We start from the raw sequence: 13,771 nt of genomic DNA, 5'->3' as shown, positions 1-13,771 counted from the left end.
GTACTCCTGCTCAAAATTTGAGTAAAAACTTAGGGAGATAAGTTGAAAATACGAGTTGAAAAAGTAGTTTATTATTTTATTATTTTTTAATATTTGTACTTTTTTACTCCAAAACTGGTGAATCATCACCCATGGTTGACTTCATAATCTTGATTCCTATTAGTTCTTAGAAAGTTTATTTTGGTTCTACATTTTTCTTAGGAGGCCCATTTTTGACCTCAAAAATCCCCTAATGTAAGTTCAATTCAACAATCTTGTGGTAATTGACAAGGATTATGTGCTGAAGCCTTGGAATATTTAGAGTGACAAAAGTTAGCAACCATCAAAAATCAAATTGAAGTGCCTAAAGAAAAACACACTCAGATAAAGAAGCAATTGATGTGGCATTGATTTCCTCACAATTATGGAGCCTTAGATAAACAAGCCTTGGCATTCTCACGACCTCTAGAAAAATATTTGAGTAGTAGGATGTATCCAAAAAATGGAGATCTGAAAAAGGTTCAAAGTATATGACATTGAATAATCTTGAGTTGACGCAGTGATTCATGACAGATGCATATGTCTCGAGTACCACCTTTGCTCGAAACAACTTCAATGATTATCAACCAGTTCAGTATAGGACACCTGAGACACATTAGAGTAACTTGTTGCACATTAATTTGGCAATTCTCAAAATTCAGACATCTCTAGAAGTCTTTATGGACACTAGCAGCATGCCACTTCCTGCATGCTAGACCAACTTTACACAATGTTTTATGGTCCAGAAAAGAGAGGATCATTTGAATTAAATCACCAGTGGGACTCAATCGACATTAATGTGAGACCAAAAACATGGTCATTTTTAGGCATAGTCACGGAGAAGTTCATCAACTATTATCACATGCACGACTATTAGCATAGTAGTTTCCTTCCTTTTTTTTCATAAAACCCTTAATAATCATGTTCCCTTGATGGAGTATTGTTTACAACATTACACTTGCTTGCTCTAGACTTGATATGACATTCTCAAATGATGAGTAATAACCAACCTTACTTTTGGCTTGTGCTAAAGAGATCGTTTATGCTGGTGGCATTGATAATGTAGAGATATTAAATAATCAAATTTTACTTTCATCATTAGAGTCATTGATCAAGAAGAACCCATGCAGTCCATCATGTATTTGACTTCTCCATATATATAATCCTCCATGCCTCGATCGTATATTCGATGTGGATATCATAGTGATCAAACAAAAAAATCTTTTCACACCATGGAACTGATGTCACCCACCGGTCGATTCTTACGAACGACAATACCATCGCACGTTCATGTTTATGTTCTTCTTCTTTCCACCAATCTTGATGCTCTCTATTCTCATTACGTATGGAGGTTTCTCAGAACCATGGGCATGCATCAATACGTAGTCCCCGACTGATAATAGTAATGTGAATCAATGACTATGCTCATATAATATTAATTCCCTGATGAATACAAAGAAATACAATTGATTTCAGCATGAAGATGGGAAACAACAACAAAATTCTGATAATTAGAGCAATATAATAAATAAGTTTCCACGTAGCCAAAACCAGTCTTGCTCATTTTATTGATGATAATTTTCCCATCCTTTGGCAGAAATGAACTGGGGCCTCTTCATAATTAACTCCAAGGCATATATAGCATTAAATCCAAATCTCCAATGCACATGAAACATTGGTATATGATGTATGTTAATAATACATGATGTGCCAATGTAATTTACCAATGCGATAGTATTGTGCCAATGTTGTATATATAAGACAATAGAAATTCATAATGCAATAATACAGAACGCATCACCCTATCTCCATAACGCAATAAAACATAAGGTATAAAACTTGTTGTCCTGTTCAACCAGAACACATATGGAAAACAACTGCTTGGCACACAATGCATTGTGGATAGGGCCGTATTGCTTAGCTAGGCTAAATAACAACATGAAGATTATCACTTTCCATTGGCATTGTTCTTCCTATTCTATCATCATCCGCCTCAGGTTCTGAATATGATGTAATACGACACCCACGATACAAAATTTCTCTAAGCATGCCTCTACCTGCATTTGTATCTAGATCATTTCTTGGGGCAGGCTCAACTGATGTTAGTGAATGCATATTTCTTATTAGACTTCTTCCACCTCTGCCCCTCCATGCTAATAACTTTCGTATCAAAGAATTGTCAGACAACTCAATAGATGTCAACTTTGGTTTCTGTATGTATTTTTCTATATCTGAAACGTACTCATAGATTCCGGGAAAGCATCTTGCAGATGGGATCCATTTCTGAAGGTGATTACAATTCACTCTGCTCTCTCATTTAATATCTAGAAGCCATGGATCGAGTCGCACCAATGCTCCTAGAAAACAAAGAGATAAGACGTGACACAATACTATGTGATGACTTTGTTTTAACAATTAATGGAATGAAATGGTTGATGGTTTTCTATATCTGGTATCCCATGCCCATTGCCTTCTTAACGGAAGGTGTTGGATCGACCAAATTGCACCAACATTAACATGTTTCATAACATGTTCCAAATTGTACTGATGAAAACTTTGACTAAACTAAGAGGGGGGTGAATCAGTTTAGTACATTCATGGACTTCAATTCTATTTCATTTAAACTTATTAATTGAACCATTAAATGAACAGATTTACATATAATAACCAACAGATTGAATATGTGAACAACAAGTAATAATCAAACCAAAACCGCATCAACACATAATAACAACACATTTTGACATCAAATATATGTGGAAACCCATAAAGGAGAAAACCACGATTTTATTATTGTTGTGATGCAAAGGAAAACTCCTACTCCTTATTACATCTAATTTTCTGTAGGTTCTAACCTACAAGAGGCTACTACCTCAATTTTTCTGCAAGCTACAACCTGAAAGGAAGGTCCAACTCCCATATGTTTTTTGCTGGCTACAACCCACAGGAGGCTCCTACCTCAAAAGGCTCCAACTTGATGTTTATCAAACCACTACTTGAAACGAGACTACAATCCCTTGATGCAAACAAGAAACAATAATGTGTTGGTTTACCTGGTCATAAATTCTACATATCTCCATCTTCATTTCTACCTCTTCTTCCCTTCAAATCTGCTTCACATTAGCTTCATATTTGCTAGGTAACTAATGCATAATACCTCAATTAGCTCTTACACATTCTCCCACTCTCTAACATCTTCTTTCTTCTAAAAATAATATCTTTTATAAAGAAATTTTGATAGCTGTTTGTATCCCACATAGGAATATGAAGTGAACAGGATTGACTATTTTCCTTCCACTCATTCGTTCCCAAACGCTTCATATCTTGAATATTATAACACAAAAATAAATAATTCATCCAATATTAATTTCAGCCACATGTAATGATTAAATGCATCAACCTAATGCCCACATCATGTAAACTTATAGGAATAACATATGAGTATTTATTCCTCCTGTTCAATAACAACATTTATCATTGAGGTATCACAACAATCTTTGCAACATTTTTGCCTTTGCCTTGGACTTGCATCACAACATCTTCATGTCAATGTCTCAACAACCTTACTATCATGGAGTCTTCCTTGCCTTTGTGGTCATGGAGTCTTCCTTGCCTTTGTGGTCATGGAGTCTTACGTTGCCTTTATTGTCATGGAGTCTTCCTTGCCTTTGTGGTCATGGAGTCTTACGTTGCCTTTATTGTCATGGAGTCTTGCCTTTGTCTTTCATCACAATAATTCAGCGCAATGAACAATTTCACATCACAATAAATTCGTCAATATAGCAATCTCTCCAACATTATCAAAACATTTCAATGTATCACAACTCGTCCTCCTTCTTTTCCTCCTTTGCATTATTGATCTTGTTCATTAGTGTATACATTGCCTTGTTGTTTCTCCTTTACCTATTGTTGCTCCTTCATTATTCCTTGTTGCTGCTCCTTCATTGTTCCTTGTTGTTTCTCCCTTTCCTATTGCTTCTCCTTCATTGTTCCTTGTTGATGCTCCTTTTGTGATGTTGTCATTAAGCATAACTTATTGCTTTGTCTTGATCATAAGCATACATGCTTTCTGTTGATCCTTTGATACTCCTTGCCTTGCTGCTACTTTGTTGCTCCTTTTCATGTTGCTTCTCCTTCATTGTTCCTTGTTGCTGCTCCTATTGTGCTGCTATCATCAACCATAACTTGCCTCTTTGTCTTGATCATAACCATACATGATTGTTGTTGATCCTTTATTACTCCTTGCCTTACTGCTACTTTGTTGCTCCTTTGCCATGTTGTTGCTGCTTTGCCATAAATGAAAATAATGCCATCAATCTCCTCCTTTGGCATTGATGGAAAGACACCGAGCCTCCTGTGCACAACTAGCCTCTGCTTACCTCCCCCTTTGACATCAATGGCAAGGGGTTTGCTTAGGAAACTTCCCAGTTTTTTTTAATGTTAGCACAACCTACACAATTAAGATGTTGAAGAGATTGATTTGGGTTTCCTTTCACATTGATTTTGTCATCCCTTAAATCATACTTATTTTGTTTCTTACGTGGTTCTAAATCACTATAAGAATTGCTAGCCCCAAATCTCTAATCAAGGTTATGCATATTTACATAACTCTTCAAACACAAATAGGTGAGATTTCAATCCAATGTTGTATTCTCAAGATATTCACAAGCCTGAAGCTTCATAACCTTAAAATGGGAACAAGAATTAATGATAGATTTCAAATTTGTCAAATATGTATAAGACATATCTAAAAGTGTCAAGTTGAACAATCTTTGTAGGGCCAACATCCCTTATGACCCAATTGAAGTGAGTGACATCAAAATCAATAACTCGATGGAAGGGCACGCAACAGTTGCATCATCCAAGTAATCATCGTTAAGTAAGCTATAGAAAGAGGCATCAAGTGAGTGCAAATGTGGACAATCCATGTCTGCTTGAGATAAAACACCACATCCTTTCAACTGTAATGTTGTCATTTGAATAACTATAATTTCAAGTTTAGCCAGATGGGCATATATTCCTAAGTTGAGTGAGAAAATCCCAATAAGAGAAAATGAGGCCCTCTCTAGGTGATCACAACCATCTAAATGGAATTTTTGCGGTCTTGGACATGGTAGTTGAAGGCTAGTCTGTCTTAGGCAACTAATAAGAGAAAGTGTGCAATGGTATGTTGTTTAAGTTCACATTTGTGAGGCTCTCAAAACTATCAAGAATAAGAGTAATGAGCATCAGACAACCACCACCATCCCTAATGACCTCACAAATTGAGTCATTCAATGATTCACACCCTGTCAAATCAACTTCAGATAAACAAAGGCATTGTAACATTATAGTTGTCAAACTCTACTGCTTCTAGAGAACCAGTTTCTCAAGCGCAATTGATGTAGTAGAAACTAAATTAAGAATTGGACAACTTGACATTTATAGATACCATATCGGGACTACACATTAGGGGATTTTTGAGGTCTAAAATGGGCCTCCTAAGGAAATTATAAAATAATAGTTGAAATAATAAAATAAGATTAGGTTACATCATCAAATTTTAGAGGGAAAAAATTCAAAACTATTTTTTCAACTCGTATTTTCAACTTATCTCCATATGGGTTTACTCAAATTTCGAGAGGAAACACTTGTTGGATGCAGAATTTGATTCATCATCCAAGGAGTACCCATGTTGCATACTTTTGATGGACCTTGCTACATGAAAAATGAGAAATACATGAAAAACGTGAACGCAATCACATTTTTTCATGTATTTCTTATTTTTTGTGTAGTAGGGTCCATCGAAAGTTTGCAACATGGGTACTCTTTGGATGAGGAATTAAATTTTTCATCCAACGAGTAATCCTGCTCGAAATTTGAGTAAAAACTTAGGGAGATAAGTTGAAAAAGTAGTTTATTATTTTTTAATATTTGTACTTTTTTTACTCCAAAAGTGGTGAATCATCCCCCATGGTTGACGTCATAATCTTGAATCCTATTGGTTCTTAGAAAGTTTATTTTGGTTCTACATTTTTCTTAGGAGGCCCATTTTTGACCTCAAAAATCCCCTAATGTAAGTTCAATTCAACAATCTTGTGGTAATTGACAAGGATTATGTGCCAAAGCCTTGGAATATTTAGAGTGACAAAACTTAGCAACCATCAAAAATCAAATTGAAGTGCCTCAAGAAAAACACATTCAGATAAAGAAGCAATTGATGTGGAATTGATTTCCTCACAATTATGGAGCCTTAGATAAACAAGCCTCGGCATTCTCATGACCTCTAGAAAAATATTTGAGTAGTAGGATGCATCCAAAAAATGGAGATCTGAAAAAGGTTCAAAGTATATGACATTGAATAATCTAGAGATGACGCAGTGATTCATGATGGATGCATATGTCTCGAGTACCACCTCTGCCCGAAACAACTTCAATGATTATCAACTGGTTCAGTATAGGACACCTGAGACGCATTAGGGTAACTTGCTGCACATTAATTTGGCAATTCTCAAAATTCAAACATCTCCAGAAGTCTTCATGGACACTAGCAGCATGCCACTTACTGCATGCTAGACCAACTTTACACAGTGTTTTATGGTCCAGAAAAGAGAAGATCGTTTGAATTAAATCATCAGTGGGACTCAATCGACATTAATGTGAGACCAAAAACATGGTCATTTTTAGGCACAGTCACGGAGAAGTTCCTCAACTATTATCACATGCACGACTGTTAGCACCGTAGTTTCCTTCCTTTTTTTTCATAAAACCCTTCCTAATCACGTTCCCTTGATGGAGTATTGTTTACAACATTACACTTGCTTGCTCTAGACTTGATATTACATTCTCAAATGACGAGTAATAACCACCCTTACTTTTGGCTTGTGCTAAAGAGATTATTTATGCTGGTGGCATTGATAATGTAGAGATATTAAATAATCAAATTTTACTTTCATCATTAGAGTTATTGATCAAGAAGAACCCATGCAGTCCATCATGTATTTGACTTCTCCATATATATAATCCTCCATGCCTCGATCCTACAGAAAAAGTTTTTCACACCATGGAACTGATGTCGCCCACTGGTTGATTCTTACGGACGATAATACCATTGCACGTTCATATTTATGTTCTTATTCTTTCCACCAATCTTGATGCTCTCTATTATCACTACGTATGGAGGTTTCTTAGAACCATGGGCATGCATCAATACGTAGTCCCCGACTGATAATAGTAATGTGAATCAATGACTATGCTCATATAATATTAATTCCCTGACGAATACAAAGAAATACAATTGATTTCAGAATGGAGATGGGAAACAACAAAAAAGTTCTGATAATTAGAGAAATAGAATAAATAATTTGCCACGTAGCCAAAACCAGCCTTGCTCATTTTATTGATGATAATTTTCCCATCCTTTGGCAGAAATGAACTGGGGCCTCTTCGTAATTAACTCCAAGGCATATATAGCATTAACTCCAAATCTCCAATGCACATGAAACATTGGTATATGATGTATGTTAATAATACATCATGTGCCGATGTAATTTACCAATGCGATAATATTGTGCCAATGTAATTTACCAATGCGATAATATTGTGCCAATGTTGTATATATAAGATGATAGAAATTCATAATGCAATAAGGATATGTGTCAACATTTTATATATGTGATAATGCTATATATATAAAGAGGCAGTAATTCATAATGCAATAATACAAAACGCATCACCCTATCTCCATAACGCAATAAAACATAAGGTATAAAACTTGTTGTCTTGTTAAACCAGAACATGTATGGAAAACAATTTCTTGGCACACAATGCATTGTGGATAGGGCTGTATTGCTTAGCTGGGCTAAATAACAACATGAAGATTATCACTTTCCATTAGCATTATTCTTCCTATTCTATCATCATCCGCCTCAGGTTCAGAATATGATGCAATACGACACCCACGATACAAAATTTCTCTAAGCATGCCTCTACCTGCATTTGTATCTAGATCATTTCTTGGGGCAGGCTCAACTGATGTTGGTGAATGCATATTTCTTATTAGACTTCTTCCACCTCCGCCCCTCCATGGTAATAAATTTTGTACCAAAGAACTGTCAAACAACTCAGTAGATGTCAACTTTGGTTTCTGTATGTATTTTTCTATATATGGAATGTACTCATAGATTCAAGGAAAGCATCTTGCAGATGGGATCCATTTATGAAGGTGATTACAATTCACTCTGCTCTCTCATTTAATATCTAGAAACCATGGATCGAGTCGCATGAATGCTCCCAGAAAACAAAGAGATAAGACGTGACACAATACGATGTGATGACTTTGTTTTAACAATTAATGGAATGAAATGGTTGATGGTTTTCTATATCCGGTATCCCATGCCCACTGCCTTCTTAATGGAAGGTGTTGGATCGACCGAATTGCACCAACATGATATCTATTAGGGGAATTTTGAGGTCTAAAATGGGCCTCCTAAGAAAAATGTACAACCAAAATAAACTTTATAAGAACCAATAGGATTCAAGATGATGATGTCAATCATGGGGGATGATTCACCATGTTTGGAGTAAAAAAGTAAAAATATTAAAAATTAATAAAATAATAAAACTACTTTTTCAACTCGTATTTTCAACTTATCTCCCTAAGGTTTTACTCAAATTTCAAGTGCGAGTACTCATTGGATGAAAAGTTTAATTCCTCATCCAAGGAGTACCCATGTTGCATACTTTCAATGGACCCTGTTACACGAAAAATGAGAAATACATGAAAAAATGTGATTGCAATCATGTTTTTCATGTATTTCTCATTTTTTGTGTAGTGGGGTCCATCAAAATTATGCAACATGGGTACTCCTTGGATGAGGAATCAAATTATGTATCCAACAAGTGTTTTTCTCAAAATTTGAGTAAACCCTTTAGGAGATAAGTTGAAAATACGAGTTGAAAAAATATTTTGTTCCTTTTTCCCTCTCAAATTTGATGATGTAATCTAATTTTATTTTATTATTTCCACTATTATTTTATAATTTCCTTTGGAGGCCCATTGTAGACCTCAAAATTCCCCTAATGTTTCCACCACCATAAAAACTATCGAAACTCCATCTCCTTGCAATCACATTCTTGTTATCATGCCACTAATATATATTATGTGGCTATCATTATCATGCGACGGTTGTTATCATTTGTTATAGCATGGTTATCATGAAATAGTATATAATAATCGTTGAGCATATATTGCAACATAAGACAAGGCATACATTAACCATAGTATATAACCTTGGAATGCATATAATGTAGGAAAATAAAATAAGGAGATAACATCCGATAATATCGAATGTCATAATTTCATACCCAATCCATAACTATGTAGCAACGATGTGGTTGTCATAATATATCAGATATTTTCAACTGCACATGCAACAATATATGTATAATGCCCTATGTGATATATAAAATTTGTACCACCAACATATAATCTCAATAATGGATATGTAACACAAGGAAAATAATGCATGATGTGTTGCGAATAACACTGCCTGTAGAAAGGCTATTGGTAATAACTTCTTTGCACTTTAATATCGTTGCCAATAATATCTTACGTTGTCACAAATATCAATATAACCAACACTGCCATGCACGAACGACTGTCACCAATGCATTAACACTGCCAATATATATCTTCGTTGTCAATATGTTCAGGCTGCCAACAAAATATATCACTCCCCATATTAATGAATGCAAAATTATCAACACTCTCCCATGAATATAACGCTGCCCACCGCTACCCCAAGTGATCAATGCCATAAAAATACTTGTAACGACAATGTAATAAAGTTTCCATCACATTGTCACACCCAATTTATTGAGAGTCATATTATGCTAAAATATGATTGAATAAAAAAAATACCACCAGTTGGGAATAATGTCAGGCATCTTTCTCAACAATAACACACTGTCTATGCAACCGTTCCTCATTTATTGAGTTCAATGGTCCGACTACCTTAGGTTTGTGTAACGTATGCTATAACATTTATTCCTGATAGTAAAAACAACAAAAGAATAATAATAATACACCCAATTATTTTAACTCATATCTGAACATATATATGCCAGGCCAATTTCTCATAATATTTCCATGAATGCTAGAAAAACCATAATTGTGCTAGGATTGTCAGAGAAAACATAGTTTGAGATTGAGATTGAGATGGTGTAGGTTCACTTTAATTCTTGATAGTCCAATACAAGCTCTATGTTCAGAGATACCAAAAAGGATGGTGAGACAATCCATAGCTAGTTCCACATTGTTTTTCTTTTCTCTCCTCCCTTTCTTCTCTTTTCTTCTTCCCCCTTTTTTGTTTGTTTGTTTCACATTGTGTTTCCTTTCACTGTGTCAATTCACCTTGTTATTAGGTGGAGCTATGGTATGGCTTGCATACATCCCCTTACCTATCGATTGTGATTTGAAAAGAAAATCTAATTCTCATATCCATTATTTACTTTAACTTCTTAGAGTCAAATTTCATCACTACCTTGATCAAAATGTTTTAAGACATGGTTATCTATGCCTAACACATTTTTTCTCGAATCAAGAAGGTTGAGTGGATGGTCCTTGCACCAACACTGGAGATTCATGTCATATTTTATTTTATTTCATTTTATGGCATGAGATTTGATGATGAGATGTATTCACTAGCAGCAGTCTCTACTATTTTTTTGTAATGTTTTTCTTTGCATTATCTAGATTCCTCCAAATTCATCATGGATTAATAGCACCATCCTAACACTTGAAAATGACCAAAGCATTCGATTATGGAAATTTTAAGCTAGGAAGCATGTTGAAGTCTTCAAGGAATATTAACAGGGATTCTCTCCCCCTTATATGCTTCACATTTTATAATTGTTTCTTTATCACTGATTAGCTTCTTCATTGCTTCCTTGAGCATCTCCCCCTGAAATCAAGCTACGTCACCCTTTGTTCTTTATTCTTCCTCTTCCATACCTTTGATGGTTTCCTTCTTGTGTCTACATTTTCTTTTGTGTCACTGTTTGGATTTCTTTCAGTGTCCATATTTTGTCTAGAGTTCTTTAGGGTATAGTGCAACTTGCAGTCTTTTGCCTTGTGGCCAAGGTTATCACACACATAACATTTTGTATCACTAAGAAATGAAGGAAATGGTGTGCTCCTTCTTGATTTTATGTTTTTCTTTGTGTATAATTTGCATTCGAACGATTTATGTCCAAATTCATTACATAGATAAAAGTAACCATAAAAATAGTTAGAGTACCTGGTCGATGAGAGTCTACTTTGTTCTCTTACATGATGGAACTTCATTGTGTTCTGCACCTTTTGTTGACTAGTATTGAGTTCATTTCTCTTACATTCTATTGCTACATGTCTAGGTTCATGGAAATGGAAGCATGTGACATATTTCCTCCTTTGAAACCTTACATGATTTCTAACCTCATCTCCGTGACCAGGCTGCATCCTTGCAAAATGGACATTCTTTGTTTCATTATTTTGGTTTTGGTTCTGCTGCTTGTTTTTGTTAGCTTCTATACATATCATGTTGTAGTTGACGTCTTCTTCTGTGGGTAGTTTTAGGGCTACTCCATTAACCTTTATGGTTGTTTTTCCGTGTTCTTTATGAATACAACCTCCTCTTCTAACAAATTACACAACATGTTCTCTCCCTAAATCTTTTCTAGTTGAAGTAATCTCATATTCTAATCTTTCACATTGTACCTCTCTCTCCCTTACCTGAGTATTCATTATTTCTTCTATTCTCCTTGCCTCTTTAAGCCGGGTCTTTAGATTTACAATTTCTTCCTTGCACTGATGAGTTCTCTCATCACATATCTGCACAATTTTCTTCAGGTCTCTATTCTCATTCATGTCTTTCTATTTCAGGAAACGCTAAGTCAATCCTAGCTTGATGTTTATCTATCTTTTCTTCATAGAAGTCAGGTACATGCACAAATGAAAATATTTCATTTAGCTGCATACTTTTTTTTTGATTCTTATTTCTCTCTCTCTTTTCCTTTTCTACATTGTTGTTACTAATCTCTACTTCATGCATGAATTCCAACCTTTCCCAAATTTATTTTGGAAATGTAAGATCTATGACTGTCTCAAGATCCTTATTATGAAGATTGTTATACATAACAAATTTTTCCTTAGCATTCCACTGTTGTTCTTGCATAGAGGGAGAGTCTTTGCAGTGACCATCACATACAAGCTTCCATACACTAGGTCCATAAGCTATCAGTTTAGATTTTACCTTATCTCTCAATTCATGAAAGTTCGTTGCGCTCAACATAGGTACACTTTGATAGTCCATGACTCAAGTAGACCTACCTTCACTTATATAGAAGGAACTTCGCTTTGATACTAATTGATGAAAACTTTTACTAAACTAAGACGGGGGGTGAATCAATTTAGTACATTCACGGACTTCAATTCTATTTCATTTAAACTTATTAACTGAACCATTAAATGATAATATTAGCATATAAATACCAACAAATTGAATTTGTGAACAACAAGTAATAAGCAAACCAAAACTCCCCGGATGCGGGTGATGATACGTCAAGGGGGGGTGTGCCACATGCCCAGCATGTGCCGCCCCGTGTTAACCTTACGACTCCATGGTAGAACGCCGTCAAGGTATAATGGCTCAGCATCGAAGCGATGGGCATTCAATGTTAGGCAGAGGTTTTCGATGGTGGAGCAGAAGGCAGTTAATGCACGCCTGCAACGAAGGAATGGAGTACAATATCAATGGACCGGAGCGACGACGCAGGTTCATTGGCATGTCGAGGTTCGAAGGGTGCGAGAGCAGAGAAATTTCGGGTCGGTGGATGTTGAAGCCTCTTGCTGCTGCAATTCAAGCTGCTGCTGTAGGAAAGGGGTGCAATTCGAGAGATTTCTGGAACAACTGGAAGCGAGAAGTGTTAACTCTCTCGCAGGAGGAAGTCGCTCAGAATTCATCGCACCAGTGTGGGGACTGGGGCGAAATCTGCACTGTGCCTATTCTCACCTATTCTCTCAGGTATTTGAGGGTGGCAGCGAAGAAGACATGGCCAAATTACGGGAGCGACAGCCTAGCAGACGGGGACCATGGAGAGGATCTTCCTCTCGACCCCCTGCAGCAGATGAACACCATCATTGTTGTTGCTGCTATTGTCATAGGCGGGCAAGAGCCACACAACTCCCAGCCGGGCAATTCTTGGAGGTTGGTAGCTCTAGCGAGGGAGGGCCAGTGCTTCCGGCATTCGGCTCCGTGGTTTTCACTCTGGGCAGCTCAGCAGACAATGCAGGAGTCAACGCCCACATTTCAGTTCTTTTCACCAAAATCCCTGAAGGAAATGAAGCTGAAAATCCTCTGGGTATGTTGGAGAAGCCTCCAGGAGGCTCTGGTGAGGATAGCCCTGCGGTGTTGCCCACGATTGAGGCAGGCATTTCGGGGAAGGAGATTATGCAAGGCACCTCAAATCCAATGGGGCCGGCACCTCAGGGCATTGCTAAGGACAAATGGAAGGCGATGTGGGAAGGAGTCCCTGAGGGGCAGGGGTGGTGCTACATTATGGAAGACAAAAGTCTCTGTGAGGACCAGGACTCTGAAGCACGACTCAACACACGCCCTCCTCTCTCAGCCCGAATCCAGGATTAAAGCTTCTGTGGGTATGTCGGTTTCGGATATCACTATGTTTGTTGGCTGGCAGTTTATACTCATGTCTGTCTGGTTTATGTTTGTCGGGT

The 13,771-nt window shown here is 36.6% G+C and overlaps 2 pseudogenes; both read right to left on the bottom strand.

Annotated features, from left to right (window-relative positions):
- LOC149165346 (uncharacterized) overlaps positions 1 to 4,157 on the bottom strand; it is a 118,624-nt pseudogene extending 114,467 nt beyond the window's left edge.
- A 495-nt stretch (positions 4,158 to 4,652) lies between these two features.
- Positions 4,653 to 11,905, bottom strand: LOC149165345 (F-box/LRR-repeat protein 15-like; annotated as a pseudogene).
- Between the last annotated feature and the right edge of the window lie 1,866 nt (positions 11,906 to 13,771).

This window comes from Pinus tabuliformis, chromosome 5_1, assembly GCF_031772625.1.
Source record: "Pinus tabuliformis cultivar Carrire ecotype Pingquan chromosome 5_1, CPIR1, whole genome shotgun sequence".
Classification (NCBI taxonomy): domain Eukaryota; kingdom Viridiplantae; phylum Streptophyta; class Pinopsida; order Pinales; family Pinaceae; genus Pinus; species Pinus tabuliformis.
The sequence above is the reverse complement of the archived record's forward strand: the minus strand, read 5'-3'. Positions and strand labels throughout refer to the sequence as shown.